The sequence below is a fragment of the Lepisma saccharinum genome, chromosome 1, assembly GCF_977018435.1.
Source record: "Lepisma saccharinum chromosome 1, izLepSacc3.1, whole genome shotgun sequence".
Lineage (NCBI taxonomy): Eukaryota > Metazoa > Arthropoda > Insecta > Zygentoma > Lepismatidae > Lepisma > Lepisma saccharinum.
The window spans coordinates 133,967,069-133,985,389 of NC_139229.1; positions in this window are offsets into that span (position 1 = coordinate 133,967,069).

Below are 18,321 nucleotides of genomic sequence, written 5' to 3' on the forward strand. Positions count from 1 at the left end.
ACAACAATGCAGGAAAGCTATCGCTATTGTTTAAAAGCCAGACAGACAAGATCTTGTGAAAACGTTGTTACCGGGAGAGACCAAAGATTAGGCTGTCTTTCCCACTCTGTATCTTTCGTGTCCCTTCGCGGACAATAATTAGACTTATATCATAATACGTAATCCCTGATTCTTTAGCTGCAAGACAGTATTTTCAGAATTTAGTTACGTTAACGCAAAAGGACATTATGGCCGCGCAAAACAAAACCTGTATATAAATATTTTTGCTTAACATTTTCACGATGTATATTTTTTCTTTCTTTGTTGGCATATCGCGTGGCCCTTTCGGGGAGAGAGGGGAGTTGAAAGAAGTTGCTAACATTTAAAATTGTATTGCAAATTTATTAGTCACAAAAGGGTAAAAATAATAATTTTTACATGTAACTGATTATGTTTCTCATTGATATTTAATTAATTTGTATTTTATTGTGATGTAATATTGGTGTAAAGATAAAAGTTTTTAAATCAATCACGTCCCGTATAAATCAGATACAAGCAGCGGAGTTCGGTGGCTCGTGGCCTTTTGTATTCGAACATCTGATAAATGCGGAACTCGTATAACCGTCTTTTCTTTCAACGATCAAACGTCTGCCTTTACATTCACTTCGATCTTAGAAATTAGTTTATTCTGGGATTACCTTAGGACAGTTACTTAGCTCTTCTGGTCAGAAGGTGTATATTCTCTCTGTTCTATGCTCCTGGCCAGGAGATATAATTGAGAGAGTTGTGATTGTCTTGAGATATACCGGAATTCGGGATCGACCGATAGACTGTTGGTAGTCAACGTTTGTAACCCTGGTCAGGGTACACCTTTTCTTATTCTGTGGTCACGGAAGAATCTTCGGTTCTCTGGTCAGAGGCTGGAGAGAGAAAAGGAAGTTGGATACTTAACTGGATATCGACAGAACCTAGTGGGAAGAAGGATTGTCGACTGCTTGTAGGATCTTGGTCAAGATCTATAAGTAGATTGAGAACCTTCAACCCAGAATTACGACTGACCTTTCATCGATAACTGAAGCAGCCGATTAACCCGAACCTTGAGCCGAGGAGACTCAAGTCCCGAAGAGTTACTGAGCGTGAAGCTGAGGCTCAATAGACCCATCAACCAAGTAACGATCCAGGGAGGATCTTACATGTTTTATAATAGAATTTTATTTCTATTTTCATACAGGGTATTATTCATTCGCTGAGAAGACGGAAATTCCTATGAATGCAATAAAAAGACAAGTGTCTTTTCTCTCCTGGATGTCAATGTGGTTATGGCGTCTTGCACAAGAGACAAACTAGAACCTTCCGTTCTGTTGTTGCTGATATTATATATCACTGGAAACGGAATCCAGACATATATTGTAATACTGACTACTTCGGAGTTTCTCGTAAATCCTTCTTCCATAAGTTGTGGAGCTTTACAGAGAAATCTCTCTTGTTTTCTTAGCAAGGAACGTTCTAAAAAGTTACGACACAATGAGCACCAATGTATTCCCCAGATTCGCATTTGTCATTCGTCTTTTGTAGTCTCGCAAAATGATTTTTTATGATAGCGTTTACCATGTGTTATTCTGCAAGGGCCAAATCAATCAAGTCTTTTGCATCCTTCGGAGCAAACGTATTATCTACAATCTTTATGTTATGGTCGCGAAATTTTATGAGTTCCGTGAGGGATGGAGTATTTTCAATCTTTCTCCAAGTTTGTGGATCACATACTAGATTGCTGATGCAGAATGCTGTTTCTTGTGTGGATTAATTTTCTTCAAGGTGCTCTAGCCACATGCACAATTTCAATCTGTGAGCTGTGGAGAAATCCCTTCGCACATGATGATGAAAAGTCGTAAATCAAGTTAATCCCGATCACATTTAATCTTGCTTTATGAAGGATCTTCACAAGTCGAAATTGGAAAATGTTTACGCAGATTATTACAATTCTCGTCGTGTTGATAAACAAGAATCAATCATTTTTATATGTTTTAGTGGAGCCAATCTGTCAAAGCGTTGCAAGATGGCGGACGTAAAATCGGATTTCCCTTGCGTGCTTTTCGACCAAGTTCTGCTGCTGTCTAGACTATATTTTCGGAGCGTCAGAAACAAAATTCACAGTATCACTTGGGCTACAATTGGGCAATAAAAGGTTTGAAAGGCTAGAAAAGACGAATGACAAATACAAATCTGGGGAATACATTTGTGCTTATTGTGTCGTAACTTTTTAGAATGTTCCTTGCTAAGAAAGCAGGAGAGATTTCTCTGTAAAGCTCCACAACTTATGGAAGAATGATTTACGAGAAACTCCGAAGTAGTCAGTATTGGAATGGATGTCTGGATTCCGTTTCCAAGGAGAGAAATTGTAATCACAACAATTCTCGTAAATTAAGAACTCTGCAGATATTGTTTTTGTTATGATATTGCATTTCAGAGAAATCAGTCGACGACTTTCAAGATGGTGGGCTTCAAACCTAACTAAACTAAAATTTGATGCACGAGAGAAATAGGTTATATTATCTCAAAATGCAATAACATGAATATAATTTATATTTGATAGAATACATATGCAGCTAGTAAAAGTCCTAAGTATGCGGGCTTAGGTATCCAAACGTTACTGTAGGGATCACAGTGGCGTTGTATATCACAGGCCATTTTGCCGTATTTGTGAAACACCGCGTATGCACTTACGGAATGCGGAGCAAGCAGCGGTACTGTAGAGTTATAAGAGGGGCGAGAAGGAAATACGAAGACAGATAGGAGGCTTCGTCAGTCGGGTTCGTGCAGTAGAAACTCTCGCGTCATCTGATTCGTTAGTAACAATGGAGTGTGGCATGGTAATGATGACAGAAGGAAGAGGAGGTGGTTGCGTAAAAACGAGTGGGCGTTCCCCCGCAGTATTTTCACCTCACAACGCAAGCGTGAAGCTCGCACCGCATGGTTCTAGCTTCCTAAATAAGATGGTTGAATGTACACCCAACGGCGAAAGAAACAGTAGATGAATTGCCCACCACCATTTTCATTCTGTCTGTATTACACAATGCGATGGCAATGAATTGAAGCAATGACGTCAATAAGCAGAGAACAATGCCTGCTTCGAACCAACGTAGTTTCATTCCATAAATCAACACAGGATGTAGAATAAAAAAGTAATGAAAATAGTGATAGACAATTTGCCTACCATTATCTTTCCCGTTGACTGTACATTTATCTCGTGCCAGTTACAAATATTTCATTTTCTTAAATGAATTGTAATAGGAAAAGGTCTAAATATGGGCACCCATTTTTATTTTGTAATTTTCGGAGGAAAAAAATAATATTTCAAGCACCTGCCTTTAAAATGCATATCTATGAAATATATACTTAAATGTAATAGCATGCTAAAGTATAGAAGGTCTCAATTTTTTTAAAAAAAAGGAATTGACAAAAAATGGTAAAATGATGTATTTCAAAATTGTGGTCTAAATATGGGCTACTAGTGGCAATATCACAAAAAGCAATTAAAATTTAAAAAACAGTCATTTATCGCTAAAACATTATAAAATTAATATTTATGAATAATCTGTTGTTTTGAAAATCACGCGGAATTGGAAAAATCGAAATTAAGAAAAACATTCAAATATTTGTTGAAAATGTGATCTCGGCATCAGACCTCATGTCATAGACCATATTTAGACCATGACGCTATTTTTCTTCTTCAATTTATTTTCGCTCTCTGTGGTACATATTTCACAAATAAATCATGGCATTATAAAAGCACACATTTCTATTCTGTACCGCTAATATCATAACCTATACAATGCAGATGCGAATTCAGAAATCGCTGAGTTAATCATACCTGCAAAAAGTTTTCGGAGGTCGCAAATCTATAACAGCGTCCAAGGCCAAAACTAACTACCACTTTCTCTTGCGAATTGGTGCCGCAACCTTTGTCCTTGACAGATAAGCAGTTCCAATAGCTTCTGCCAGGCTGCAGCACCCGGCAGCGCTGATAACTCCAAAACCCATATTTAAACCTTCGCCCATATTTAGACCTTCTCCTCTACTATCAGTGACGTATCTATGAGGAGGCTAGAGGGGTAGTGACTCCAAGAGAAATATTTGTATCAAGAAAATATATGTTGTCATCACTTTTGACTTTTAATTATTGTTTAGAAAATAACTTATCCCTATATTATGCATGTCCTAAAGAATACTGTGAACGTTCAGTTAGCACACCCATATAAAAATGTTTCCCGTTGTCGTTCTAGATGGGCTTACGTTTCACTAATGGAATTTCAATTCCATGGAATATATGGTATTTAAATTTCAAAGCAGAGGGGTGGAGAGATTCCGATGCAGAGTTAAAGTTGGGTCTTTTTTAAATCGTCATACAAGCTCAGAAGCAAAAGAAAAGGTTTCCTCTGGAGCCATAAATAATGCAATAGAAAATTGGTCAACGTTCTATGGGCCTTTTGGTGTGCCAAGGATTGCTACCTTTGTTGATACATGAGTTTCAATCGCTAGAACTTTTTACAACACGACTATATACAGTATAAGAGAGGGGCTCTACCTTGCCAGATGAAAGAAGATTAAACCCGAGGGATCAAAATTAAATTATACTTCACGTCTGAGGCTTCCATGGTGTTTCCAGAAGAATAAGATGAAAGAGAGCAGAGGAATTCAGATTAATGAGAAACGTGGAAGCAAATTCAAGTTTCAAAAGAGAAATGGTAATAAGGCAACGAAACCAAAGAGCGATTATGTAAGCACAATCGTCATGTCCTTAAACATCTTAATTTGAGAAAGGCCTTTGACATTTGAACCCAAATAGTGTGCTTTCATTGTCAAGTAAAAAGTTAGGATGAGGCTGTTAAAAGAAACGTCACGTTACTCTGCAAGGGATGCTGAAGTCTCATATTAGTTTACAGGAAATTTGTGAACGAGGAGTTGGTGTGGAGAAGAGAAACGGACAACGAGGAGACAAGTCAAATGCTGCACAAACAAGCTCGGTGACACAGAGCTTGGTTAAGTGGTCGACTTTCGATTTCGCCACAGAAGTTCCCAGGTTCGAGTCCAGGCCTGGTTATTGGTTTTTGTGAGTATCCCTTCATCAGTCAATGTTATCTAATCATCACTCATCCTTCGTCCTCGCGATTACCCAAAAGTGAAAGGAAAGCAAAAGTGGCAATAAAACATACAACAGCAAGAACCACTAAACCAAGCGATTCCAACAGGAACCTCGAGCCGCCTCGAAAACAGAAAGATAGAGATTGATTGATTGAATTGGTATATTTTACTTCGCTCTTCTGCCACTTCTGGCTAATCGCGAAGACGAGGATGAGTGACGATAGGACCAAATCCATAAAGGAACACTCACAAAGAATACCCATATCCAGTAAGTGATTCGAACCCGGACACCTAGCCGTCGAAGCGTGTTGTGATAACCACTTCGTCATGAAGACCGGCCACAATGTTGAAATATGACACGATGCTGAATTCTTGCATCGATCTCTTTAACGTTCACAATCTCGGGAACCAGTAGGGCAAGTTTAAAGGTTTTGGATCAGTTTAGATATTGCGAGCAGCTCTGCTGAATTACGTTCGATTTTGAACGAATAGATAATAATGTCGCTCGAATTTTATTTTCGTATTTTCTTCGACAGCCTAAAATAAAGAATGGACAGCGAAACCAGAATAATTTGCATAAATTAATAAATAGACTTTCGCACTTTAGAATGGCTAAATCAGACATCGGACATGAATCGAAGCGCCAGAGACAAGTTATCCTGCAAGTATGCACGCATGTGTGCTTCGATTATGGGAACTGAGAAGAAGGAACTTAAAAGTTCCACTGCGAGGGATGCCAATTAATGGACACTAGTTTATTGCTAATGTCCTGTTATTCGATCACGCTTCCTTCCTCAGTGTCCTCTGATGCTCATGGACCATCTCCTACAACGTGTAAGGTTCCTGTCGTTCTATTCCCGTTGCCTTGTCACCACTACACAGAAAAATACTTGAAAGCAACTCAAGCCATTGCAGGAAACTCTCTCACGGAGGTAATTCGATGCCAATTTGAAGCAATCCTTTGGAAGGGTAAGGAGCTTCGACCCTTGTTCTCTTCCCGCAGTAGTGGAGATAATTGTGGCCACCGAATGAGGATGATTACTTCCTTTCCGCTTCGTTGAACACAACTAATAGAAGTTATTTAACGACGTGCAATATTCAGTAATAGAAAGTTAGCCTTACACACAAAGTCGAAAACAGCCCCGTCTAGTAGCTGCACTTTTTGACACCAAACGCACGGCAATGAAAATAGGCGGCTGGGTGGAATTGCGCTAGTGCCACATATGGGAAAAGCAAAGCGAGAGCTGAACGAAAGTCGCTGGTTCCCGCGCACTGTGTGGCAACGTCAACCGGACAGCGTTGCCTGGTTCGACCGTCAGACCGACCTCTCACCGGGGCACTTTTGTATCATCCCTGACCGTTCGAGCAAATACTGTCACTTTGCATGGATTACGAAGACCAACTCTACAACGAGATCTTTCATTCTCTTAAACCTCCTAACACAAGGGGCTGTACTCCGACGTGGCAACAGCGCGAACTTGTTCCTCCCGCCTAATTTCATGGCTGTGAGTATAGGTGTAGTGCAGGTGATTTCCGGTGTCAGGCTGGTGCTAGGAAATGACGTTCAACCAAGTAGACGGATAACGGGGTTCAAGTTCAGAAGATTCAAAAAATGCCTCTCTGCTGCTTTAAACGTTCATTTCATTAGATAGCATGCGACCATACACAACATATTACACCCAGTCCCGTAGCCAAGATTTTATTTCTGGAGTCCCTTATCAGCACAGGCGTCGTCAGAAATATTTGATAAAACTTGATTAGTAGAAATAATAATGCCAATAATAATTATTACCACGGTTATATGTCACTTTACAATAATGACTATTATAGGTTATTAAAAATAAACCAATTTATTCCAAATTTATTGTTATTATTATAATCATTATCATATAAATAGAGAGGGTATGCTAATCGATCCACCCTATGAGTGAATAGCCAACACTGTTGTCCATTATTTTTCTTACATTTTGTGCAGTTGGTGTACTGAAATTCACAGTTATTGTATTTTGTTATTAACTTCTACACATTCCGTTAAAGAAAGGCTTTAAAAGTTAGGCCCAAATTTTACTCATAAAGTTTATATTGTGTGACCTCTCACAAAGATAACTATACATTTTGAGAGCTGTGGATCCATTTATTCTTTGGATTGAATTGTAGAAAATAAAACTATAACCTTGTTCCTCTGTTATGCACTGAACTTTTTTCGATCTAATGTTTATTCCTGCTAAGTAAGTAAAATTAATTACCACTATTAATTAGTTATTTGTAGGATTTATTGGGGACTTCAAATACACTACTTGACATCAAATCAACGAAAGAGATGAGTTGCACCGTGTAACCAACTAAACGTGCGAGTGCGGAGAGAGTTAAAAGAATGCAGTGAACTGGACGGGGCTAATAACGCTATAAAGGTTGCAGACACGGAACAGATCCGAGAGAAGGGACAGTAGAAACACGTCAGTTAGAAATAGTGAGAGCCGGTCTCCGTGGCAGAATGGTTAGCGCAAAGCTCTAAGAAGACCCAGGTTGCAGCTTCGAATCCAAGGAAGACATGGAAATTTCATTATGTCTGTCCGATCAAACATTTCATCATCATCGTCTTGATTAACACAAGAGGTAGGAGAGCCACGTAAAATAATCGAATATCATTTTAAGAAATGAATGTCGTATCCCTAACGTTCTTAATTTGAAGAAAAAAATAATCGAAATATTTACATTTTTCTTGTTACTTCTGTATTACAACGATCTAGTTTCAGTACTATGGTAATATGGTAAAAATATTATCTTTAACAAAAGTGGATGCTGTTTAGAACATATTTCCAAATAATGACACATGGAAAAATATACCCAGTTCCAGGAGTCTCTGGAGCAAGCGAACGAAAACAAGTCTCTCTGCGCAAGTGGTGACTACAGAGGGCTCGACCAATAAACGAGCGGAAATTATTGCATGCTTTGTTCCATCCACTCGCTTTCTCCCCTTTTCTAGCCTTCGTGAAACAGCGGCCCCATTTTAAAAATTTCACTCGTATACACCTTTCTACTATTTTTAACTTTTTACCTTAATTAACATGTACCATTGAAAATAATATTAATGAAAAAATCGTAGCATAATCATAAAGTGATTTTGTCAAGGTTTCTTGAAAATGTTTGTTTAAGGTCCACGAACCCAAAAATTCTAATGGTTTCTATTGAGTTCCCGCAACAGGACCGGAAACCTTTTCTCCCACAATTTAAATTCGGTCCAAGTTGCTTATTGTTTGATTTCAATACGTAACTTGGACCCGATTTAAATTGATCTGGAATTCAGGTCCTGGACTGATTCAGAGAAAAAAGGTTACCTTACAGTCCAGAACCCATTTACGCTTGCTTATTTTCTCTCCTAGACCTGAATTGGAATTATTTAAAATTTTTGTACCTTTAACAAGAATTAGTTTTCGACCACTAGATGTAATGAAATATTGTATTGGGTTGATGCAATAAGTTCGTAGCGGTTTTTTTTTCACCGTGGCAAATGTATTTTTATTTGATACTAATTTGAGATGAACAAAAGACATAAATTAATCATTAATATATTTTCCTTCATTGTCTATGACTGTCTACCAACGCTGGGGCAGTTTTTCAATTCAACGTCTGAAGAAATCAGCTGATTCTGGATTAAGTGCGTCGTCAAGCCAAGTTTGAAGAGCATTTTCGTCACCAAAGGAGCTTCCCTGATGATTGATGGATTGAGAGCTGAAAAGGTAGCAATTCGAGGGCGCAAGATCGGAGGAGTAAGAAGGATGTGGAATAACTAACCAACAAAGCTTCTGGATAGCAGCTTTTGCCATGTTAGCGGAGTGTGGGTGTGTATTATCGTGTCGCAGAACTTGATGCTGTCTCCCTGGTCTACTCGCTGATTTGGTTGTTTTCATTTAAAGCTTCCGGTATCGTGAACCTTACCCATGGAATGCAAATGTCGCATGATCTTTGAATGGTCACAGTTCATCACATTTGCTAATTATCGAGTCGACTGATGTGTATCCTCGTGGATTAAAGGGTTTAAACTTTCATTAAACCCCGATGGTCTTCGTGAATGTGATGAAACGCTTAAGTCAAAAATGCCCTCTTTGTAATGCCAAAACAGTTTTCTTGCCCTGCTTTCCGAGTTCGCATTCTCCCCGTACAAGGGACAAATGTTTCGAGCCATCTCCGCTGCCTTTGCCCCTATGTTAAACTAAGGACAGAAAAATATGTCGGAAATGTTTTACCCCACTGGATACTTCTTGTTCTTTAGCCCATAAGTAACACAGTCTTTCTTCATCTGTAAAATTCAATGCGTATTCACAAGCACAACAATGCCACTCCAATTGATGAACATTAAACGATAAACAAACTCCTAACACCGCAGTGTTGCCATACCAAACACAAACGCTAAGAACTTATGCATCAACCCAATAGTTTCCTCAGTCCAACATGTCTAAAGAAATTAGTAAGTGCTGATTCATTAGCATGTTGCATTTTTAACACAAAAATTGCAATTTTTCAGAATACAGATATGAATACTCTATTTCTACAACAAAATATTTGCTAATGAAAATTTCTTGCTGCGCAAAATAAAATGACAACTTTCAGAAAAAACACTAGAGACCCAGTATAATTAATAGCAGGGTCCGGCAGATTAGAATTCATGTTCTAGACGGCGTGTTGTTTTGCCTGCTACGCAGACAATTTTCGGTGGTTGCTTGCTTCCTGCTTTTAATGAATGAATGAATTAATTAAAAGTTTTGGGTGCATCGGCACATAATGGTCATTTTGCAGCCTTCAATATATACGAGGAAAAATCCTCTTATCAAAAAAAAAAATCCTTGCCTTAAAGTTAAACAAGGGATGTATAGAAAAGCCTGAACACGACAAACACAACACAATACACATTATACTCCGTCCCTGGTATCTCTGGAGCAAGCGAACAAAAACATGTCTCTGCGGAAGTAGTGACGCAAGACGGCTCCACCAATGAACACTCGAGAGGAAACGGGATTGCGTGAAGGGGGAAAGCGACTGCGGTTACCAGCCTCTGCAGCAGCATGTACTGCTTCGCACTGCCCAATCAATTTCCCTCACTTCTCTGCCGCTATGCACGGCCTTGCTACACAGATTTCGTGGATAGATTATAGAGTACAGTTGTACTCAAGTAATACTGGGAACAAAGTTGAATTTATTTTCCGTTCAGGGGCCATATTAAGACCTCCCACAAGTTACATTTAATATTGCTAATAGTTATTTCCAGCATTCTTCCAAATTTATACCGCCTCGTGCTTTCAAACGACGTAATTTGATTCGATTTTTGTTACTTAGTGACGCTTTTCTGCAACTTTTCGCTAATCGCGACGATTAGGGATGATATGATGAAATTGATGAAGGGACACTCACAAAGAACACCCACGCCTAGGTCAAGATTTGAACCCGGGACTCCTGGCGTCGTAGCGCAACCTTTGACATTACACTGAAGTATATGTAAGGTTTGAACAAAACACTAAGTAACTAGACATCCGCTAGATGTCAAATACTCTAATTAAAGTAGCAAAATAGCCACTGAAAGATGCTACGAAAAATTTCGACATTAAACTAATTGTATTAATTATAAGAGTGTAGAAAGGGTATTGCAAAATCAAATATAGACATTCTTTGTTGAAAACGAACGTCAATGGAAAATTCAAATGCTCAACTACAAGTATGCCGAATTTGAATAACTTATTACAAATAATTACAAATTGAAAACGAGATAGACTTGAGTTCAAACTGCTAACTCATTGGTTATGGGAGCATATTGAAGGATTTTCTTCGTATCTAAGATAGCGAATCGTCAACCTGGGGATATCCATGGATTGACGTAACCACAAGTAGATAATCCCAGGGAAAGAAGTTTGTTCTGGTCGAATGCAGGTTGCAAAAGTGTAAGGCAAGAGGGTAACAAGACGTGAACGTTATCAAGGAAGAAAATACAGATCGAAAAGTGAGGAACACTTCTATCCAACCCCCACCCCCTCTGTCTCTCTCAGGATTTTTTAGAGACTGCCAACTGAATGAGATGAAGACGACGGAATGGCATCTTCACAATACACCTCAAGACCTGATTCGTGAAAGCGTAGAGAAGCAAGAGGTCTTTCAGATGAAGGCAACAGAATCTCATCTTCCCAATACATGTGTTGGGATCTTCTTCGAGGGGAAGAGAAGAAAATGCTCTTCCAGGAATCGTTTGTTGTTGATCTTGCTAGAAGAGGAAGAAAAGAAGGCATTTTTTTTTCTTCGAAAGGGTTACTATTGTTCATGTTCTCTTACCCTGCTGTCGTATTAGTCCACATATCTTGTATGAAGGCGAGCAACAGGTGATGGCCTTTTTTATCAACAGTGCTTCTAGTGTCCACTGTGGTTAGATTTACGTACATCATAATCATAATTCAGAAATAAAATAGCACTTCAAACATTATATATACTATGTGTAAATAGGATATAAATATATAATTACCTAACATCTACAAAGACACCTTATGCAATACCATGTTAGTATGTTACAAGAAGAAATGTCATGAAACAAAAAGGTAATACCAGTACTATACTCTATCCCGGTAATCTCTGGAGCAAGGTCGCGCATAACGGCAGAGAAGAGAGAAAGCGAGTGGGTGGGACAAAGATGAACACGCTCCAACAAACCGCTGTTAGCTGCAATCTTTTTTCCCCCTCCACTCAATCTCGTTTCCTCTCACGCGTCACTACTTGGGCAGAGACTTGTGTTTCCGTTTATTCGCTCCAGACATTCCCGGGACAGGGTACAACATCTATAATGGATGCGAAAATTTCAAAAGTCTTGGAAAATTCTATTGCTCCGACTGTAATTGAGATATAGACAGTACAGCTCAACCAATATGAGAACCGTGAAAAACTTGCGAACTAAAGTTGATAGTAATTTGTTTTCTCATCTCGTTTGTTCCCGAGTGTTGAATAGCATCCCTCCCTTTCTTCGATAAATATTTCGCTGTGTACGGTTTCTCCCTTCATGATGATGCAAAACTTGGCACTGGATGAAAGTGTCTACGAAGTGTTGAAGACTGACGCAAATATTGGCAACGCAAGGTATACATGGTAAACAGCTGATTGCATCGCCCAAGCTCCCTTCGCTCCTTGAAGTTGAAAATCGACGACAGCGCCACGGGGGTTTTCTCATCTTGATTAACCTATACTGAAAGGAAGACTTATGGGGCTGATATTAACAAATACGTAAAGCATTTCAGCATGGAGATTACAGCAACCAATAAACAGTAGATTGCAACGATAGTGTGCCAGAATTGTATTTTTGAGAGAAATTGACTTGGTGCTTTATTTATTCTATAGGAAAGTTTTGTGTGTGTGTGTGTGTAATTTTCAAGTGTGTGTAGGAAGGGGGAGATATAGTGCACATTTTATGCTATGAACGTATACGAGGGTCACTATTTATATTTTGAGCCTAACAATGAAAAAACAGGAATTTGGCATTGAAAACTGCTTTATTGTTTTTCGAAGTATTCTCCTTTATGGTCAATACACTTTGCATTCGTTCGAACCATTTGTCAAAGCAGTTTTTCCAATCTTCTTGAGACACCTCCATAATATGGTTTTCCGCCGACAAAATTTGTTGTCCACGCAATTTATTCTTGACATTCGGGAACAAGAAGAAGTCATTGGGTGCCAAATCAGGACTGTACGGCGGATGACCCATCAATTCGATTTTTTGACTGTTCATAAAGTCTGTTGTTAGACGAGATGTGTGACAGCTGGCATTGTCTTCATGAAGAATGATCCGACCGTGTTTGTTTGTTTTCTGTATTTGACCGAAGACCTCTGGCAAACAAATTGTTGTGTACCATTCAGAGTTGACCGTTCTACGTTCCTCTAAAGGCACAGTTGCCACATGACCAGTTTTCCCGAAAAAACAGGCGACCATTTGTTTTGATGTGCTTCGAGCGCGAACAACTTTTGTTGGATTGGGTTCATCTTGAAACACCCATACAGTCGACTGCTGTTTACGTTCCGGCTCATATGCATATATCCATGATTCGTCACCTGTTACAATCTTATATACGTCTTTTGAAGCACCACGATTGTATTTATTGAGCATTTGTTTGCACCAATTGACGCGAGCGTCTTTTGGAGTTTTTGTCAAATTGTGTGGGATCCAACGAGAACATACCTTTCTCACAGCTAAATGATCATGTAATATTTTATATATGCTGGTGGAACTAATGCCTATGGTTGCCTCAATCTCACAGTATGTCACATGACGATCTTGCAGTATTAGGTTTTGCACAGCATCAATGTTTTTCTGAACAACAACTGATTTTGGACGACCTTCGCGAATCTCGTCGGTGAGCGAATGGCGGCCACGATTAAATTCGTTATACCAGCGTTTCACAGTGGCAAAGGATGGGGCTTCATCGCCAAATGTGGAAGTAAGTTGTTTGATGCACTCTTGTCCTGATAATCCACGTCAAAAATCGTAAAAAATCATTGCACGAAAATGTTCACAAGTTAATTCCATTTTATTGTTGTCGCGCAATCTCCAAGGCAACATAAACAACACAAATGAAGCTATTGACAAAACATTTGAAGTTTTTTATGGTCAATAATGCCAGACGATTCCGTGCAAACGTCAAATCGCACCTAACTTCAATCAGTGTTGCCAAGGCTCAAAATATAAATAGTGACCCTCGTACAGGGTGGCTCAAAAAGTAATTTAACACCACCGGTAGAAGGCCACTGCAGCGCGCAACATGGAAATGGTGATGACCAATCGTTGCCAGGCCAAGGGGGAACCACATTGACGCCTCCAGCACGGTCGGTGGCCATCTTGATGTCCGCCATCTTGAATTCAACTTTAGAATTTTAAATGGGAAGGAGGTGATATGATATATCAAATCAGGCTATTGGTTGTCCAGCGAAAAGAATAGACTGTTGGGTATATGAGACCAGCGTTGCCGCTTGCCGCAGGGGCGAGTAACGGACCTGCTGGCAGTGAAAGTACAAGACCAAACAAACGTGCGAGGCGCTTGAATCGCGGGTACGTACAAATTGAAGAAATAAGTTCACGATGAGCTATTATTAAAAACAAGAGACAAATTTACAAAATTACATAAACTGAAAGAATAGTTCTTAATGAACTTACTTTTCTCTCACATGTCACTCCAGGGGGTTAATTCCTTCCATTGCAGAATCATCACCAGAATCATTTTCTTCTGTCAGATCATCACTCTCGCTGGAATCTTCACCCAAGTGTATTATTATCTGATCAACGTCATCCTGCAATTCATCTGCATTCCACATTTCCTTCTCTATGTCCATGACATGTTTTACGTAATTTTGCCAGTTTTCAACTGTTACTGTCTTAAATGATTCAGTGATTAAATTTTCACTGTCTTTAGTTTTGAATGTAGTGTTGTTACACCGCACATAATGCTTAACCTGTGACCACACAAGTTCAATCGGGTTCAGTTCGCAATGATATGGGGGCAAACGAAGCACCGAATGCCCCATCTGTTTTGCCATCTCATCAATCTTATACTTATCGTACTTCATTTTATGAATATTTGTAAGATCCAGAAGATCTCTCCGTAACATGTCGTCATCATAACGAATGCCATGAGATTTCAACCATTCTCATAAATCATTCTTCTTCCACGAGGTTGTCGGCATTGGCTCTTGCTTGCGGCTATGATAAGAGCCATTGTCAACAACAATAACAGATCCCGGAGGGAGATTGGCGAGCAACTGTTCCCGAAAATACATGTCATACGTTTCTCCATCCATTTCATCATGGGCATCTGTTGTATTCTTTTTGCACTGAAACACAAGTTGGGCGTTTTGCAGAAATCGCGTTCGTTACCCGCATGCACTAAAGCGTATCGCGCTCCGCGAGATGTTGGATTTTCTAAACCAGTGGAAAGACCTGCAGGAAACGCTTGTTTTGCAGTTGTAATTGTCTTGTCTTTCCATTCATAATTGACTGAGGTTCCGGTGTTTACCCAGGATTCATCAGTGTAAACAATATTTCTATTTTCATGCCTAAACTTCCTAATCTCTCTTAAATATTTATAGCGAAGAGAAATTAAATCTCCTCTTTCTATTAACATGGATTTGTTGCCCCTTTTCTCATACGAAATGCCAAGTTCTTTGAGAAAGACATGAAACGTTGATCTTTTAAAATTCGGTAATGTGGAGTCAGAATTAACAGCAACAAGAACAGAATTAAGTGTTGGGGGTTTGTTTTTAAAAAAGAATTCGTGAACTTTACATCTCACAGCCCTTCTGACAAAATCATTATATTTTACATTTCTACTTGTAATTGGCTATCTTTTCCTGGGTCGTTTCTTACCTGGTGTTTCAAGAGGACCTTGAGAAACCTCGCCCCGAATTTTATACACAGTAGCCCGAGAAACTCCAGTTGCTTTCGCCGTCTCGTTGGCTAACCAACTTACACTGCGATCCGGATTTTTCTGTTTTAAATAAACAAAAAATATTCATTACTATTTGCCTTTCTTTACTTTTGAGAACCTCACCACGCCTTCTCTTCTTTACACTACTTTCGCTCATATTTCAGTATTAAATCCAACGGATTTTTACAGCACAACACAAAACAACCCAACACACAGATCCGCCACAGTCATTCCTCGTCGAAACCAACGGTCAGTCACCCTCTCCTTCCGTGAAATTTTGTCTACCGCAGTACTGGCTGAGGGTGTGGGGTGGAAAGCAGTCGACAACGCTGGGCTCGCCGTTCCCCTCCGTTCACGTGCCCCTGCACAAACAAAATTAAAAACATGCGCTGTTGGAAGGAACTTTTGCTGGTCTGAAAGTTTAACCAGTTCCAGAATAGCGTTTTGCATTCGAAAGAAAAGCAAGTGTGTATTCACCTTTGCGCTCAGTAGTGAAAACAATATTTAAAAAGAGGGAGGATGTAGGGAAAGTAAAAGCCCATTTGAAGCAACAGTCTATTCTTTTCGCTGGACAATCTATAGAATTTCACGAGAAATGCAATGGAAGAAGGTACTTTTTACAGAGTTTTTTTTCAATAGGGAGGAACACCAGAACACTATGGGAACGTTGTGAAGCAGTTTCTGTCCAAAGTTAGTTATCAGATTACAAGGGTCACATATTCTGTTTATGAACTTCCTTATGAACATAAACATTAGCCTTGTCACTGTGAAGGACTTTTAATTCAATGGAAGCGTCACACTGTACATTGTTCGCGACAACTATTCATAATGCGTAGCTCTTCGTAGATGTATCCGATTAAAATCGTGTGCAATGGCATGCGAACTTCTCCCCCCCCCGACACCACTTTGATCTCGATGCATTACCGATGCGCTAAACAAATTTTAAGGCATTTTTCTAACACCTTGAAAAGGAACAAATTGGTACAAGAATTCAGTCATAACTTTTTACTGGTTAAAGATACGTGGAAAAAACCTTCACCATTGCATTTCTCGTGAAATTCTAGCTGGAAACATTTTCCTAATGAATACACACGGAAAACTTTCGCCGACTTACGACATCAATCTAAACAATTACAGAAGACCAAATACAGGGAACACATCGGTGCTATCACAAACAAGATCAAATCAAATCCCAAACGTTTTTGGTCACTAATCAACTCAAGGAGGCAAAATTCCCGAATACCTTTGAAAGTAAAACATGACTCAGTATGCGCAGAGGGCCCTGACAAAGCTAATCTTTTAACTCTTTTTTCTCCATAAATACAACCTCGAATTCACCGATTTCATCCCTTCCCAACCTCCGTCCAGTTTGCTGTCACTCTCTAACGTCTCTCTCCACGTCTCCAGAAGAAAAGCAACATATTCTATATTCAATGCCTCAAAATCGCGCCAATGGTCCTGATGAAATTCCTTATGTTTTCCTAAAAAACACTGCTTCTTCTCTCGCTATTCCCTTCTCTATTTTATTAAACAGATGCTTCAATGAGGGTACATTTCCAGATTCATGGAAAAATGCTAACGTGGTACCATTATATAAATCTGAAGACAAGTGTGCCGTTTCTTCTTATAGGCCTATTCCCTTCTTTCACCACTTTCTATCGCCTGTGAAAAAATAATAAAGGACCGACTCTACAAATTTACCTCTCCATATATAAATACAGCACAGCACGGCTTTTTACCAGGCAGCTCCTGCTTAACCAACTTAAGCATTTTATTATCTGACGCTATCAACTCTATATCTGAAAACTCTCAACTGGATGTAATATATCTGGATTCTTTAAAAGCTTTTGACTCTATAAACCACAATTTCCTGCTTCATAAATTATCCCACCGTTTCAATATTCATGGAAACTTTCTCTCTCTGCTCAAGCACTACCTCCAAAACAGACAACAAAAAGTTGTTCTTTCCGGAATGTCTTCTTCTTATCAAGCTGTATCTTCTGGTGTACCTCAAGGCAGTGTTCTTGGACCTCTTCTCTTCATCCTGTACCATGATGATCTTCCAGAATATCTTTCCGATTCATGCAAAAACCTTCTCTTGTTCGCTGACGATTGCAAAATATACAGTAAAATCTCCAATTTCAGTGACATGACACTTCTGCAAAAGAATTTAGATTCTCTATTAAAGTGGTGTGAATTATGGAACTTAAAACTCAACCCTCAAAAATGTACTATGATGACCTTCTCCTTAAAGAAAAACACATTTAATACTAAATATTTCATAAAAAATAATTGTGTTCAAAGAGTTGCCGCACAAAAGGACCTGGGCGTCATATTTGACAAGAAACTTTCCTTTTCTGAGCACATCTCTACACTCACAAGGGATTCAATGCGTATGCTGGATCTTCTCTATCGTTTCACGGAAATAAACAACTTGACTGCCCTCAGCACCTTTTACAAATCTTTTGTGTCACCTAAAATTGAATACTGTTATCCGATCTGGTCTATGGCATGCCCCTCAAATTCAGATAGACTTAATTCCGTCCTAAATTTCTTCCTGGCCATTGTTCGACACCGAATTCCGTCCACAAAACACTTACAAAAGTCCATCCTCCTGCAAATGTTAAATATCCAAACTCCTCAAGAGGGACATAGACTGGCTGATCATATATTTCTACACAAAATAGTGAATGGCAACATCAGAAATGACCGCCTTCTTCAGGAAATTCACTTTCGTGTGCCTTCCCGCTCAACAAGA